Raw genomic sequence first — 17,381 nt, forward strand, 5'->3', positions numbered from 1 at the left:
TACTAAGTTCGCAGATGACTTCAAACTAGGAGCCATAATTGAAACTCCTAATGATGTAGACATTCTACAAAAGGGCCTCATTGAGACAGATGTCTGGTGTCAAAGCCATGGCCTCAAGCTCAATGTCAAAAAGTGCATTGTCATCCCCTTTGGTAAAAACTCTGTACCCATGAGCTACCACATAGGTGGTAGTCTAATTAACACAGAAAGTGTGATAACAGACCTTGGGACACAGGTGGACAGTAGTCTCTCCTTTGATAACTACATCGCTACAGTAGTCAGGAAATCTTTCTACGTGGCACACCTCATCACAAAAGGTTTTTCATCCAGGAAAAAAGAGGTCATTGTTCCCCTCTACTCGTCACTCATTTGACCTACTATAGAGTACAACACCCCTTTTGGAATGTACCTCACAAGACATCTACACCAACTGGAAAGGCTGCAGAAGTACCTCACAAAGAGGATTACCGGCCTCAAAAAGATGCCCTATGCAGACCATCTCAAAAAACTCCAGCTTTACTCCGTCACATATCGCCTACTCAGAGGTGATCTCTGCCTAAAATACAAAGTTATGTCAAACTCAGAGCTATTGGACATGCTCCACTTAAAGAAATCCCAATCCCTCCAAGCTACACACTCTAGGGACCTAAACCTTGTCATCACAATAAACAGAACATGCTGGAGGGATAGATTCTTGTCCCAGAGACTTCCCATACTCTGGAACAAACTACCTATCTATATCAAACAAAACTCCTCATTAGCACTCTTCAAGAAGAATCTTGATGATTGGATGGGAATTAGGAAAATTCACCCTGGGGATCACCTCTGTGGCTCTGCTCAACAGGGGCACAGGAAAATATTTTTTTTGGGTGATGAAAGCCAGGGTACCTTTTTGGCTAGGCTTGTATAGGCCCTAGGGCCGATAGCCTAGTACCTACCTATGAACCTATACCAAAAAATTAGAACTGAGAATAAACCAATGTAAAATGTTTTGCTTTAATCGTTTAATAAATGTAAACCAGTTTTGCTGTTTAAACTACAGCTTCTTCACTATAATCTGCTGAGAACCAACAATGTAATATATTTATAAACAATAAATTAGTCCCATGTCTTAATACATTGTTATAAGCTCAAGATACGACATCAATAAAAATTAATCTTCTCGATAAATGTAGTGGCTTTACAGTGCTATATTAAAGCTAATGTCAGAATTTATAGTACATTATTTAAACCTGGTGGAAACAGACCCCCCACCCATGAAATAATCCTTCTTCTTTCTTTCATATTTAATAAGTTTTGCATATATGCTTGAGACATGGCCAGCCCTGGAATAGCCCTGTTGATACCAATAGAAGTAAAGAGGGCTATATCATATTTTAAGCAATGTTTGAATAATTCATTACATGTATTTCTGTAACCGATAATGCACCAAAATGTTTTCTTTGTATGTCCATGAAGACTGACTAGCATAAAATCTGGCACAGGTACATTTTGCTAAATAAATGATGAATTTTATATCACAAGAAATATAACTTGTAGGGGTACTTTTAATATCAGCTGTTCAACACAGAGAGGCAAAAACATTTCCCACAATAACTAGAACCATGAATATAATTTATTCTATTGATGATATTAGATCAAATTCCTTTAATATACTTGAAACGCTGTGAGAGATTTTTGCTTCTTTTATATCTAGATGAATAATGACTATAAAATAATGAAGCCAATACTGGATTAGCTGACAAAATATCCCATTGTTTATCACGAATCCCTTGCATCCTTGGTATTTGTACTGGATGTAAATGTAAACCTCAAGTCATTATCATGAGCAAATGATTTCTCCCCATATCTCATTAACTCAGAATGTTCCACTTCAGTCATTTACTCTGTCATTGTAGCCAAATCACACCTGTTGTAACCTCTGTGTTTAAGTTTATGAACTGTATCATTAGAAGGGTGCAGAAAAGTATCTTGTTGCTGCATATACACCTAGCTGTCAGTAATTGTGTCCCAGGTTTATTGACAATTATTTGGACCCCTATAAGTTCCAGTGTGGTATCATGCATGATTTGCATGAAAGAATAGGCTGTCTTAACAAATAAGAATATATCTTCATGACTCCCTGTGGACCCGAATGCATGGCAGGTGTACAGCTGTATCAAGATGAGCCAAGTTTCTTTAATTACACAAACATGTTTACCTTCAAGGTAGAGGAAGTACCTGAAAATATGGCAATTCATGTCTCTAACATTAAGTAATTCATAATCAGTATTGTCAAACTTAGAATTTGCTAAATGGGTATATCTATTACCTGAATTTTGATTCAAGAAACACTATGGGGCAGCAGACATTGGCCAATAAGTAAAATCCATGAAAAATGTGTTGTACCCCATCCTTAGCAAGTCGAGAAGGTCTGTTAACCACCTCATCCCAGGCAGCCACATGATGGATCCCCATGGAATGGTAGCAGTTAATTAGGCAATTGTTGAAACCAATTATTTTATCTTTGAACGTAGGCATCATCATTGGTGATGGTGGAATACTGCTCAGTACTACTGGCTTTGCTTCCTTCCTTGGAGTTGTGGGTGGAGATCTCCTCCAGATTGCAGTTGCAAAGGACATTCACTTCTGTGTGGCATGACATTTGTATAGAATATGCCTGCCTGTTGACTTGTTGCTTAGATGTACATAGTAGTTCTACAGGAAGATCAGTTTGTGGGGAGATAATGGTGGGATATATATCTTTATTTTATAAATATATATATATATATATGGATCTACTACAGTGGGAAGATCAGTTTGTGGGGGGTAACGGTGGGATATATATCTTTATATATATATATATATATATATATATATATATATATATATATATATATATACTACAGTAGATCGACTTACCATAATGCCAAAGACTAGAAAGCCAAGACAGAAATACCGGAACTGTACAACAACGAACATGATCGACATCCAAAACCACAATAATGAAGTGAATACAACTAAACAGGTAAGTACGAAAGGTAAGTGTATAAAACCACTCAACAGTTTTTGCAGGGGAGCATGCCCCACCATGCTCCCCGCAACTTAAATATACCCACTCCGAGATCACACTAGAGTGGAAACAAGGGTGCTAGTTTTTTAAATAGTGTACTTACCTGTTTCAGTTGCATTCAGTACATTATCAGTTTTGGTTGTCGATCATGTGCATATTTGCTTTTTGTCTTTCTGGTCTACGGCGTTATGGTAAGTTGATATACTGTAGTGCACACCCCTGTTAAAATGCCAGGTTTTTGTGATATAAAAAAATGAGACCACAATAAATCATTTTAAAACTTTTCCCACCTTTAATGTGACATATAACCTGTACAATTCAATTAAAAAACAAATCTGTTAGGGGAAAAACTATATAAAAAAAAAAAAAAGTACAATAAGCTGGTTGCATAAGTGTGCACAACCTTAAACTAATGCTTTATTAAAGCACCTTTTGATTTAATTACAGCATTCAGTCTTCTTGGGTAGGAGTCTATCAGCATGGCACATCTTGACTTGGCAATATTTGCCCACTCTTCCTTGCAAAAACACTAAGAATCTGTCAGATTGCGAGGGCATCTCTTGTGCATAGCCATCTTCAGGTCACCCCACAGATTTTCTATTGGATTTAGGTCGGGGCTGTGTCTGGGGCATTCCAAAACTTTCATTTTCTTCTGGTGATGCCATTCTTTTGTTGATTTGGATGTATGCTTGAGATCATTGTCATGCTAAAAGGTGAAATTCCTCTTCATATTTAGCTTTCTAGCAGATGCCTAAAGGTTTTGGGCCAAAAGTGACTGGTATTTGGAACTGTTCATAATTCCCTCCACCTTAAATAAAGCCCCAGTTCCAGCTGAAGAAACGCAACACCAAAGCATGATACTGCCACCACCATGCTTCACTGTGGGGATGGTGTTCTTTTGGCGATGTGAAGTGTTGTTTTTCCACCAAATGTATCTTTTGGAATTGTGGCCAAAACGTTCATCTTTGGTCTTATCAGACCATAACACATTTTCCCACATGCTTTTGGGAGACTTGATGTATTGTTTTGCAAATTTTAGCCAGGCTTGGATGTTTTTCTGTGTAAGAAAAGGCTTCTGTCTTGCAATCCTACCCCATAGTCCAGACATATAGAGAATATGGGAGATTGTTGTCACATGTAGTACAGGGTGGCCGCGGTAGTGCAGCAGTTAGCATTGCTGCCTCACAGCAAGTGGTTCTCTGGTTCAATTCTTGGCTGGGGTGCCTTCTGTATGGAGTCTGCATGTCCTCCCTGTGGTCGCATGGGTTTTCTCTGGGCGCTCTGGTTTCCTCCCACATCCCAAAGACATGCTGTAGGTCGATTAGATACTCTAAATTGGCCCTAGACATGAGTGCATGCATGCATGTGCCTTCTGTGAAAAGTTGGGCACCAGGTTGGCAACTTAACACCATAAAACTCCACTGCCAGTCATGAGTGGGCAGGTGATCTGCTGTGGTGACCCCTAACCAGGAAAAAGCCAAAAGAAGAAGTTGTCACATGTAGTACACAACCAGTACTTGCCGGAAATTCCTGCATCTCCTTCAGTGTTGCTGTAGGTCTCTTGGCAACCTCCCTGACCAGTTTTCGTCTTGATTTTCATCAATTTTAGAGGGGTGTCCAGTTCTTTGCAATGTCACAGTTGTCCCATATTTTCTCCACTTTTTGATGACCGTCTTCACTGTGTTCCATGGTTTATCCAATGCTGTGGAATTTTTTTTGTACCCTTCTCCTGATTGATACCTTTCAACAATGAGATCCCTTTGATGCTTTGTAAGCTCTCTGCAAACTATGGCTTTTGCTGTAGCAGGCCACTGAGTAAATGTCAAGAAAATCCTACAAGGAACTGAACTTTATTTGGGGTTAATCAGAGTCTCTTTAATTGATGGCAGGTGTGTACCCACTTCCATCCTCACCTTGAAGTACAAGTTCATCACAGTGATAATACTCAAATTTGAACTCATTGTTAAGGTTTGCCATCCTAAAAATCCAAATGCTTTACTCAATATATGATCCAGTCATGAAAAGATAATAAACATTTTTGCAGGTACAGAATCCTAAAAAGATCTTCTAACTATTCAGAGAATTTCCTTGTGCCAGTAGATGTCTGACATTATACTGATGTTTCTCATTTTGCAGACACACTACTTTTCTTTAGTTCTGTTGATTCATAATGCTTAGTAATTTCCAATGTCACTAAATCCAGACTAAAATTATTTTTGTAAATATGAATATATTTTTCAAGGACATTCTTGATATGATGGCCAAAGACATTTCCACACCAATACATGCATAATTATTACTGTTGCTAGTTATAATGAAAAACATACTGGTTTATCTCTACCCAAATCTGTACTATGAGTAGCATAGTGGTGCCTCACCCTGATGGTTGTTCAGTTTGGATCTCAGTTGGGTAATGTTTTGTGGTGTCTACATGCCTTTCGGCTTTCCACCCACAGCATAGTTATATCCTCCCCCTTTCATCATTTTCAGTCAGTTTCAGGATTCATGATTTGTGGAGATGAAGAATACCCATCTTTCTTATAGGAAGTCTTTCTCTAGACTGTGTATCCCCCGTTAGTTTATGACCCTAGTTATTATCTAAAATTGAGGTATGAGGTTCAACTACCATGACAGGAGGGGAGGACCAGGTCTGTAGAAGTATTTTTCACTTTGGTACGGAATGAATATCCAAAAAGCCCTGCTAGGCATGATTCCATTTTTTCCATCCATGTTTTGACTTTGTAAACTGCTTCTTAAACGAAATGTTGTAGTGTATTCTTGCATCTGTAAATATGTACATGTTTTTAGCATATCATTGTATCTGTAAATATGTTTTGTTCATTTCTTATGTGATTCTATTTACCCAGGCTGTACCTCAAATGGTCCATTGAGATCAGTGCACTACTCTGATAAACAAATATAAATAAATAAAATTAAATATATAAGTATAGAAGTTGTTTGAGAACTGGGAAGCCAGCCACTATTAGCAATTAAAGGCAGATTTTCATGAGTCATCCTACTTTTCTAAAGATACTGAAGGTGCCTGCAAGGTAAGTGCGCCACTTAGTGTGAGGGATTGTCTTTGGACTGTTTCAAACATAAAAAACAGGCAGTTGTACTAGTCATATTGTTCAGTGTGATGATTTGTGCTGTGACACAAACTTGTTTTAAATTTAGTTTAAATCTTTATGAAAATAATCTTGCGTGTAATGTTACTACAAAAAAAAATAGTCTAATCTGTAAATTCAAAATAGGAGAAGACAGCAGTAACCTAATTATAACAAAAGCAATGTCAGCTGTGAAACCTTCAGTAATTGTCTTCATCAGGTGTACATTAGTACAGAATGCATCATGCACAGATCAATAAATTACAAAATACAGCATAAACATTAGGACTACTATATGGGTTAAGCAATCGTCTACCTCTGTCTTGTACTATTATGAACTTACAAATTAAACTGTTTTCATTCTGTAGTAGCTTTACACACATAATTATTTTAATAACCATTTCAACTATATCTAAAACAGGTCTGTGTCAAATAACAACTCATTAGGCAACCTGAATGATATGACTAGTAAAAATGTATTATGTGCATATTTAATAAGAGGAAGGAGACAATGTTCCAACACATCACTTACAAATCATGAGATTAGTACTAATACTACATTGAACTCCAGGATACACCACAACAGTAGTACAGAAGCTCACTTACAACTTATAGTTCTGTCATAAAAATAATTTATGAAATTTCCCCAGAAAGGGTCAGTTAAGTGAACATAGAAGAAAGGATGCCATGGCCATTAGAATGAAAATCTTTAGACTAAGCTGCAGCTAAATCTTTTGCCACTCTGGGCAATCCTCCTGATGGTGTCCTCTACCTCATCATCTGTTGAGGACCAAAAAAAATTACCCCTTTGCAAACTGCTAGTTTGTTTTTACATAGTAGCTGTTTCAGAAACTGTGGCAAAGAGCTAGTGCTACAGATCTTAACACACATACAGATACACAGCCACACACACACACACACACACACACACACACACACACACACACACACACACACACACACACACACACACACTCATACATACACACACACTCTCTCTGCAAGCAAGATGTTTAACCAGCCATGCAATGCTGCTTAAAATTATTACCGATACTGCCGCCAGCAAAAGTGATAACACAAGTGACTGGCAGGGACTAATCGGCACATTCCTCTTTAGCGCCAGTTGCATCCTTAATAGCTTGTACCAGGGACATTGCCCTTTAGAAGGGTCAACGTATATTGCTCATGCATATGAACTTTGCATTATCTAGTTTCTTAATATAAGCAGTGACTTTTTGATATGTTAGCCCTCCATTTATGGCTGGACTTATAGAGAGTATCAGAGGCCATTATGTCCAATTGTAAGTAAGAAGAACACTTTGTTTGATAGGACTTGCTCTTCTCAAACTTGTAAGCTTGGTGTGTCAGCTCTACTCTTTTATGTGTGCATCTCAGTTGTAATTTCAAGGAGAATGTAAGCCTTATAATATTTTAAACTGTTCTGAAATTACTAGCAGTAACAAAGATAAAGCAATATTTCATTGGCCAGCATGACAGAATATAGCACATTATAGGTAGATTTACAGTATAACTGACACATCCCTGTTATTCATATAACGGTTTATGCAAAAACTAATACTTTCAAAAAAGTGTTGCACATTAGTCATTAATGTGCATACTTTACTGACCTCAAATGCTAAATTTAGTGAGGTGACTAATACTAAGATGTTCAGGAAATGATGTGGCTAGCCTAAAGTCATGCAAACTGAGAAAAGTTCATTTCTGTCACATTGTAAGATTTTTTTTCTTTTTTCTCTGTGATTTTTGTCCCTATGCCTGTAAACCATTAAGCACTCCCCCCCCCCATCAGACAAAGGCTATTCATTCTTCATTCCTATGAATTTCACTCAGAACCAAGGTAAGCACTGTCTGGGGGGCGTCATCATTCTCACATTCTGTCAAAGACAATATATGAAGGGTCTAATCCCTCCTTCTTGGTGGAGGAGGCAAGTGATCCACACCACTGTGGAGGTTCACAATGCCTTACTCCATCAGTACATTCTCCCGCTCCCACATATCTGCTATGAATGTCACCGTCTGCCATAACTTGGTAAGCGTAATACATGTCCCCAAGCTACATAGTGACTTCCCACCCCCTCGTTCAAGGGTGGGAAGATTAGGTAAACTTTACCAGAAGGTTGTCAAGGCTTAGCCAGCACTTTTAGGATTTAAATGCTTCCTTAATGAAAACTAGCTTAATTTCATATGAATGAAAATTATCACTATATCCTGTTTTACTGCCACCTGCTATGTTTCTGAAAGTAAGCATAGATACTGAGCATCATTTGCTAATTTTTGACCCTATTTTGTAGTTTGCTACTACTGAACAGAACCTCATAATAGGCTTTTAGTATGAATGACTATGAGTCCTTGTGTTACAAATCCCAGAGGAAACAATTCTCCAAGCACATCTACTCAACAAGTATATCCACTGATTTTGTAAGGGGCAAGCCCATTGTACTGTCCCACATTGGGGGCAAGCTGCTACCCCCCTCAAACTTATATATACTATGTCCATAGTTACACAAATACAAAAAGGGAGAAGTCTCCTAAAAGAAAGGCATCACTGCTGGTACACACTTGGAAAACAGACTGGTAGTGATTTCCTATGGAAAACATCAAATATGCAGTTTAACTGCACCATGTTGTGCTCAGTGAGTTGCTTTTATAGTGAGATGCATATCAATGGCCAGTACAGCAGCTTATTAGTATATCTCTAAAGATCATTTTATTACTAAAATGTTTATTTGGATATTCGCTTAAATATTCATACCTACAGTTTTGATTATTGTGTAATTTGTAAGTTGTTTGTAACAAATTAATTCATTTGGCTACTTTGTTGACTTATGTATAACACTTGCGTTATATCTATGAAGCATAACTTACCACAACAGTGTGAAAGGAAAACATTTGTAACATCTCTTGCTCTTATTTTATACAGCAGAGCCACAACCCAAGCCTACTAGGCAAATACAAAATGCGGACATAAAACCCGTAGTTGAGAAGCTCAAAGAATGATGTACAGTTGCATAAAAGTAGCATATATTGATGTACAAAACAAGTAAAGCAACACATGAATAAAGTATTTGTACTAAGAAGTACACAGAGGAGCACAAAAAACACTGGTCCTGGCTAGCATCACAGAATCTAATCAACAACTTTTAAATATTTTTTAACTTGTGGACTTAAAAAGATCCTATGACTTTAATTGTTTTATATAAATGTCACAAATTTAAAGTGAAAGTTGGAAGCAGAAAATATATAAATACCAAATGATGTCTACAGAACCATGCACTACCAATTATGAAGTGTAGCTCTCCCCCAAAAGCTAGACCCCCTCTCTTCAACAAAGCCCGTAGGCAAATTACAAACTCAATTGACCTTAAAGTGATGGCGAACCTATGACACTCGTGTCGAAGGTGACACACCATGACGTTTTGGGTGACACATCAGCGATCGCCAACACCCAAGTTGTCAAAGACACTGCTTTTGTATTCGTTGCTCATGTGATGTGCACTGAATTATTTTGTGCCAGGTGCTTTTAACACACCAAACCCAAAAGGTTCACTGTCACTGCCGTAATCCACACTGTACTCATAATAGGCAATGCAGTTTTTTTTCATCTTTTTATAGAAATAAGCTTTAACGACCTATTATTATCACTTGGTGTATTAGTGGTCTTATATCTTTTCACATTTCTTTTATCACTTTTATTCTTATATTGCTACAAAGGAAATAAAGTACTAAGTCCTTGTTGGATTGAGAAATCTTATGTTCTTCCTGTTGCCAAAGCCTAAGTCATATCACTGTAAAAGGAAAATAAACAATTATGCAATTAACACAGACAACTTCCTCATGTGAGGGCTTGTTTACATTATAATAACCTGTGTTTCTAATATAACATAAATCTAAACAAGCTATGTAGCATAGACTGCAATTTGCATGTCATATCGGTTTGATCAGGTACAACTTACTTCCACTATGTGCAGTTGAATATTTAATGTCCAAAATTTTGACAGAAAGTTAAGCAGTTATTACACTTATTCTCTGGCAGTAAAATTATACAGTAGTATGGTTTGAATTATGTGAGTATCCAAAACCCTATGCTGACTATAACTGAAGTACAACAGTAATTATATGTTGTTGTTGGCAGCAAAATCCTGAAGATTATACTTCACAGAAAGGGAAAAAAAGAATTCAAGGCTAATGTGTAACCAAACGCCAGTATAAAATGAAACATTTATTGAGCTGTTATGTGTGAAACCATAAAAAGAAGAAGCCCTTGTCCAATGAAGTCATGAAACTAAGCCAACACGCTCTGGAGATAGTTGCACATAAAACACTGTGAAAAAGTTCTGTAAGAACCACAGCTAATAATCTCAATACAATCCATTTGTTTGCTAAAATGTAAATATAGCACATAGAAAGCATTAAAGCCTGGTGACTAGAAACCGTAATGATCAGATTTCCAGAAGCTGCACCCCAAATCTGGGTACAGATTTAAGTATGAGGCTAAGAGCTTTATTATAAAGATCCTGTAGTTATTGTCATAGTAAGTAGGTAAATGTATCAGCAGAAAGAATTTTGCAGAGCAGAGGGAAAAAAACAAGAGAAATTTATATACATTGCACCATACTAAGTTTCACACACATTTAAGTAGAAGCTACACAAAATGCCATAATAACTATTAATATGAGATTGTTAATATTTAAGGTCAAGTTAGTAATCAAGCTTGACAAATGCAGCAAATGCATCACATTAGTGAATTTAACTCATAGCTAAAAAAGTAACCTAAAAACTTATTTCAAGCTCATAAAGCAACCTTTGGCCCTCGTGTCAAGTTGTCATTATGTATCATATGCATTACATACCCAACATGCATGTTTGTGCAAGCCTGTGACTTAAAAAGCTTTAGCATTTATAGTGACTGGAGACGTAGGTGAAAACCATCCTCTGATTCTGGCTGGTGGATTAATCTAAAATCATTCAGCAGTACTTTCTAATTAAATGCTAAATGTTGTCAGCCAGCCCATTCAGGGTGCTGTCACCTGGATTTCAGAATTTTCCTGAAAAACAGAAAAAAATCTTAGGCTGGGATTCATAGATAAATGTTACATGCCTGCACAATGCTAATATTCAAGTAGGTCACTACATGAAGAATCAAGCTGCTGACATACCTCAGTAACAACTATGTGCCTCTGTCTTATGTGGTAATTTGCACCCACATACTGAGCAAATGACCACATAAGATGATAGAGGGCCATGTAATGGCATAGACAGTGCTGGATTACAGTAATACAACAGGAGCACTACAGTAGCATGCATAGCTGATGTCACCTGTGCAACAGCTATTAGCTTGTATAGCCTAGTCCATGCATGCTGACATCTGTAATGTATTTATTTTTATTTATTTTTATTTTACATTTGTTGACCAGGCTAGTCTAACTGGATATATGTCCATTTTCAGTAGAGGCCCAGGGAGATAAGCTCCGTGAAAATAAATAAAAAAAAAAAAAAACAAACACAACAAATAACATATAACAACATCAGTCATATATACAATGCACATTAAGGTTAACACAAAATTTTCAGAGAGGACAGAAAACATAACAGTGAAAATGCAGGTGCAATACAACATACAGGTACAATACATAATAAGAAAGAGGCAGCTTCTTGTATAATTATATTAATAAAGAGTTCTCCCAGTAATAAGTAACCACAGAGGATGGAAATAATGTATTGTAGAGGGAAACGGTAATTGGGCAGCCATGGTGGTGCAGCGGTTAGTGTTGCCGCCTCACAGCAAGAGGTTCTCTGGTTCGATTCTCGGCTGGGGTGCCTTCTATGCGGAGTCTACATGTCCTCCCTGTGGTCGCGTGTGTTTCCTCCGGGTGCTCCGGTTTCCTCCCACATCCCAAAGACATGCTGTAGGTGGATTGGACACTCTAAATGGGCCCTAAGTGTGAGTGTGTGCATGTGTGTGCCTTCTGTGGAAGGTTGGGTGCCGGGCTGGCAACTCGACACTGTAAAACTCCACTGCCAATCATGAGCAGACAGGTGATGTGCTGTGGCGACACCTAACCGTGAAAAGCCGAAAGAAGAAGAAGAGGGAGATGGTAATTATAGTTAATATGGAAGGTAGAACAGTTAATGAGAAGTATAGGGTAGGCAGAGCCTATTTAAAGAGATAGATAACTAGTCAGATTTAGTACAGGGGCATAACCAGTGTGTTCTGAGGAAAGGTTTCAGTCTGCTTTTAAAGAGTGATATAGAGGAAAGTGAGGAAAGGTCACTGGGAAGAAGATTCCAGGATTTTCCGACAGTATTAGAGAAGAGAGAGTCCCCAGCCCTGTTATTAGATTTAGAGGTGTTTACAAGAAGTTTCTGAGAAGAACGTAAGGACTTCAGATTATTATAGGGGGTGATGAGGGTAGATAGAATAGGAGTATTGGAAGGTTGATAAAGAGTCTTATGGACAATGGTTAGTTGGTGGAATTTAAGCAGGTTTTGTAGTTCAAGCCATCCTAGCTGCTTTAAATTACAGCAATAGTGGGTTCTAAATGGGTTGCCTGTAGCAAATCTGGCTATGTTATTGTAGGAAATTTCCATTTTGTTGAGGTTATTCTTAGATAGATTAGTGAAAATGGATGAGGCATAGAGAAGTGTAGAGATTAGATGAGTGCGAGCAATAGTAGTTCTGGCTGTAGGTGAAAGGAAGGGTTTAATTCTGTAGAGAGAGCCAAGTATTTTGTTGACAGTTTTTATAGTATTATTGATATGGATGTCATAGTTAAGGTTGTTGTAAATGGTGATACCAAGTAGTTTGGTAGTTGGGTCTGGTGATATAATGGTACCATTAGTGGATGTAACTGAAAAATCTATTGGAGAGGACTTATGAGTAGGATTGAAAGGGAGGAGCTTAGTTTTTTGGGGGTTCAAGAGAAGTGAACGCTGCGTAAACCATTGTTCAACTGTGCTAAATACGTTCTGGGTAAGGGAGTGAAGTTCAGAAGTGGATGTGGCTGAGCATATAAGTGTGGAATCATCTGCGTATTGTATGCATGTAGCTTGGGGGATGGCTAGATGAAGGTCATTTATAAATATGGAGAAAGGGAGAGGTCCTAGTATGGACCCTTGAGGGACACCAAGGTTAACGGGCAGGTGAGTAGATAGAGTGTTGTGCCAAAGCACTGCCTGTTGTCTGTTATCTAAGTAGGACTGGAACCATTTTATAGTGAGTGCATCTAGTGACAGGGATTTGAGGATATTTATGAGTATTTGGTGATTTACCATATTGAATGTTTTGGACAGATCGATAAATAGTGCCGAGGAAAGCATATTAAAGTTTTGTTTTTTGTTAATACAATCAGTAAAGGAAAGGAGGGCAGTGGTAGTGCTGTGGGAAGATCTGAAACCATGTTAACAGCTGGAAAGTAAATTATTTTGGATTAGGTGGTCTAGCAATTGCCTATGGATGCATTTCTCCATGATCTTTGCCAAAGGAGAAAGTAGGGCAATGGGACTGTATTTAGAGAATTCCATGGAGTTTCCACCTTTATGAAGGGGGATAATATGGGAGACTTTCCAGATGCTAGGGATGTGACCTTCACTAATAGTTCTATTGATCAGAATGGAAATGGGATGGCTGATTTCTGTAGATGTTCAGCAGGTAAGTGGCCTGCTGAAGGAGAGCAAGGTTTAAGTTTTTGGATAAGGGTAAGAATAAATGTTGTTGGGACTGGTTGGAAAAGAAATGGAGGGGGTGGAGTTATTTTATAGGAAGGTAAAGTGAAGTTATGAGGTGACAGCTGACTGGATAGTGTTTGGATGGCATCAGTGAAAAAGGCATTGAAGACATTGGCAGTATGCATGGAGTTTTCCTGGTCTGTGTCTTGCGGGTTTGGTGTAATGGATTGACCTGGGTGTAGTAGTTGGTTAATGCTTGCCCAGAATTTTTGTGGGCTATTATGGTTAGCCTGCCGAAATTGTAGGTAGTAGTTTCTTAGTGTCATTTCTTAGCTGTCTGATGTTTTGTTGGTCTACAGGGTTTTAAGTCATTCTCCATTTGGCCCAGTATTTATTTTGGAGATGGATTTTATGATTGGTTTCTTTAGAAAGCCATGGGGTGGTATCATGTATTGGTGCAACTAGCATCCAGCCTGCACTCAAATACAGGAATGCACAGCATAATGTCAACCATATTAAGTACATAATGCAGAGGCATGAAAGAGAAGACAACTGTAAGCAGAGGTAAGTACTGAAGGATAACTGTAAGCTACAAAAGGAAGGAAAGGAAAAGGTATTTTTTTAGGAGGGAGAGACCTTTGTGTAAGTTTTGCAAAAGAAGGGTTAGTGGGAAAGATACTGAGGGACATCAGTCAATGATATAGAGTTTGAAGGCCAGGTAGCAGGGGAAGACAGGCAAATATAGAACAGATATAGACAGGAGTGGTATACCTTGAAAGTTGGGAAGGATAGTGAGTGGACACATAGATACAGGGGGTGGACAAGTGCTGTGGACAGCAAAGAAAAACAAACAATGGGAACGGCATGTAAGGAAGGAAACACAGCAGGATGGGGAAAGGGTGAGGTCCTGACATAGCTGGCCCAGAGGGCTACAGTCCCAAACATTACTTATTTGGCTTGCAGATAATATTGGCATGGCACTCTTCTGAAGGCCCAGTAGTCAGGGTCACCTGATCATGCAACGCTGCAAGCCAAGCCAGAAGGCATTCACTGCTCACAACGTTGGCATCCAGCTGCTGTCACACATCAGTGACAACCAACCACTGCACTTTGCTCTTTCGGGAGGGGATTCTTTACCCACTCCTGAGAATCAGGCAAAGTGGACACCATTGACTCTTCCATGTCAATGTCAGCAGAGGATATTTCACTACACTGCTGAGAGATAGACCTGGTGGCAGTGGTGACCCAGTGCCAAATACCATGGCTGATGGAGATTGCAGTGGTCTGACTCACTCTTCCTCCTCCTTCTTATCCACTACAGCTGTATCTGAAGAAGAATGAAAGATTGGGAAAAATGTTCATGCTCGCATATGAGAAAAACACCAGCATAGATGTAAAGTGCCTGCCAAACAAGACATACACACCTCTCTGCTGGACTGGTGCTTCCACCTTCTGCAGCAGCCAGTCATCTTCAGTTGCCCTTCACCTGCTGCTGGAAAACAAAGTATTTGTTATTAAATATGTAACAATTAAGACAGCAGAAGATAAATGTTCTGAAGAAAATGCTTACAGTACATTTCTAGCTCCCTCTTCTGAACCTTTTCTTCCCTGTGGTGAAACATGTCTGCATGGCACCATTTCAAGTCATTTCTGCCCACCTGCAAAATTAAAACTAGTAAAGTGACAGGTAGTAATGCGGGGGCAAGCCTTCATACCTTTCTTGCAGGCAGGAAGTTTCACTCCTTGCGCCACTTAACCAAATATATTCACCTCTGGGGTTGCACTGCCTCAGAGGAAAGTATAAATTTTGATAAAGTATTCCATCAATGAAAGGACACAGTGACACAACCAACTGCCACATGTGCATGAAGGCACACACTGCCTAATGCTGTGCCATATGGCTGGGGCAACTTTGAATTCACTGACATGCTCTCGCCCTCCTCCAGGAATTACTCCTAATTCTGGTGTTTTCTTGTATCTCTCTCTCTCTTGTAAGCTGGTATTACTTAGTCACACCTCCTTCTGCCAGCTCCCACCACCCACAGAACCAATACTCGAAGGTAAGTTTCTGCTGCCAGAGTCAGGACTGTATCCATCTCTTCCATTCTTCTGGGCTTGTCTCTTGAGTATTGGTTTTAACTAGCAGTGAGTTATTTTTTCAGTGTACAGAACTCAAAACAAGGGTGATTCCAGGAAAAGGCTGCTGCTCATATAGGCCTTGCTGCAAAGCTTCATGTACCTCTTCACCCAGTGTGTCAATCCAATCTGTCAGGTAAAGACTGAAACAAAGACTGTCACAAGGCATGCCTTGTAGTTAGGGCAGTAGCTTGGTTTACTGCATGCATTACACTCACTGGTCAGAGACCCATGGGCTTTTCTACCCTGCTAAAAAACAGTGGAACTGACAATACATGACTGGGAAGACAAATAATTTAATAAATGCATCTTCATTTCAGCACACAACCCTTGCAGCAAACAGTTTTCGCAAGTGTTATGCTCAAAGACCCATAATGTTAGCTTTAGGGATAGTTATAGTTTATTTACTAAGCAAAAGAAAAACTGCAGCATTTCCAGTTTAACATGTAACAAACAAATATATTTGTGAATACTGTGCCAGAACTTCATAACCGCCTTTGTGTTTGTGATGCAAAAAGTGCACGTTTCTATCTTGCTCATGTTTGGAGAGTAATTTGTCACTAATGTACCCCAAGAAGAGCAATGACATTAGCAGGGACACCTAGTTAGAAATGCAACGTCATTGCATGAGCTGTAAACCTTAAGCTTTGTATTTCTGTAGCAAATTATAACAGTGATCTTTTTTTTTTTTTTTTTTTTGCTGCATGACACCAGTACAACAGGCTACACATACAGCAATCATTTAAAACCGTCACAATGTTTTCTATATAATTACAGCAAGAGATTGTTCTTAAAGGTGAAATAACTTATGATCTAGTACAGGCTCTGCTCTGCAGTGGGTTGCCTGTTAGGAGTTCCTCTCCTGCAGTCTCCATTCATAGCTATCTTATCCTGTCTTCTGTTTCCTACTCTCAGGGGAGCCTGCATTTCCTGCTTTTGTATTTCATGACATCACACTGAATATGGTTTGACAGATTCAATCACTTTTCTTCTAGTCATGATCTGGTGAACTAGTTCAGTTGAGCAAGCTTAAATAGACAACTTTGTTTAAAGCCAAACAAGGGCCTCTCTCCCCTATGCCACATTAGTTAATATTACTCATTCTGAGGTTGCAAAAGGTATAAAAGTTATTTTCAAGACTGTTCATGTTTTATGATGCCCTTAAATGCAGCACGATCACTTAAATGAATTACCACCACACACCATGCTAGCAGACAGTTGCACCCATCAGTTCTTTTCTGTAACTCATAGTAACAGGTTTGTGCTTTGAAAATGTAGGGATTACGGGAAGTTTGAGAAATAGGGTAAAATGGAAGAAGAAAGAAAGAAAGAAGGAAAGAAAAAGAAAGAAAAAAGAAACCCATTCTTGCACCACTAAAGCATTTTTGCAAGAGGTTACC

The 17,381-nt window shown here is 38.7% G+C and overlaps 1 protein-coding gene and 1 pseudogene across 5 annotated transcripts in view; both read left to right on the forward strand.

Moving 5' to 3' along the window:
• Positions 1–17,381, forward strand: part of TOX (thymocyte selection associated high mobility group box) — an 831,700-nt gene that overhangs the window by 638,339 nt on the left and 175,980 nt on the right. The window lies entirely within an intron of this gene.
• Positions 2,960–17,381, forward strand: part of LOC122797317 — a 93,480-nt pseudogene continuing 79,058 nt past the window's right edge.

The sequence above is a fragment of the Protopterus annectens genome, chromosome 3.part0 (assembly GCF_019279795.1).
Source record: "Protopterus annectens isolate FY-2018-M chromosome 3.part0, PAN1.0, whole genome shotgun sequence".
In the NCBI taxonomy this organism is placed as follows: Eukaryota; Metazoa; Chordata; order Ceratodontiformes; family Protopteridae; genus Protopterus; species Protopterus annectens.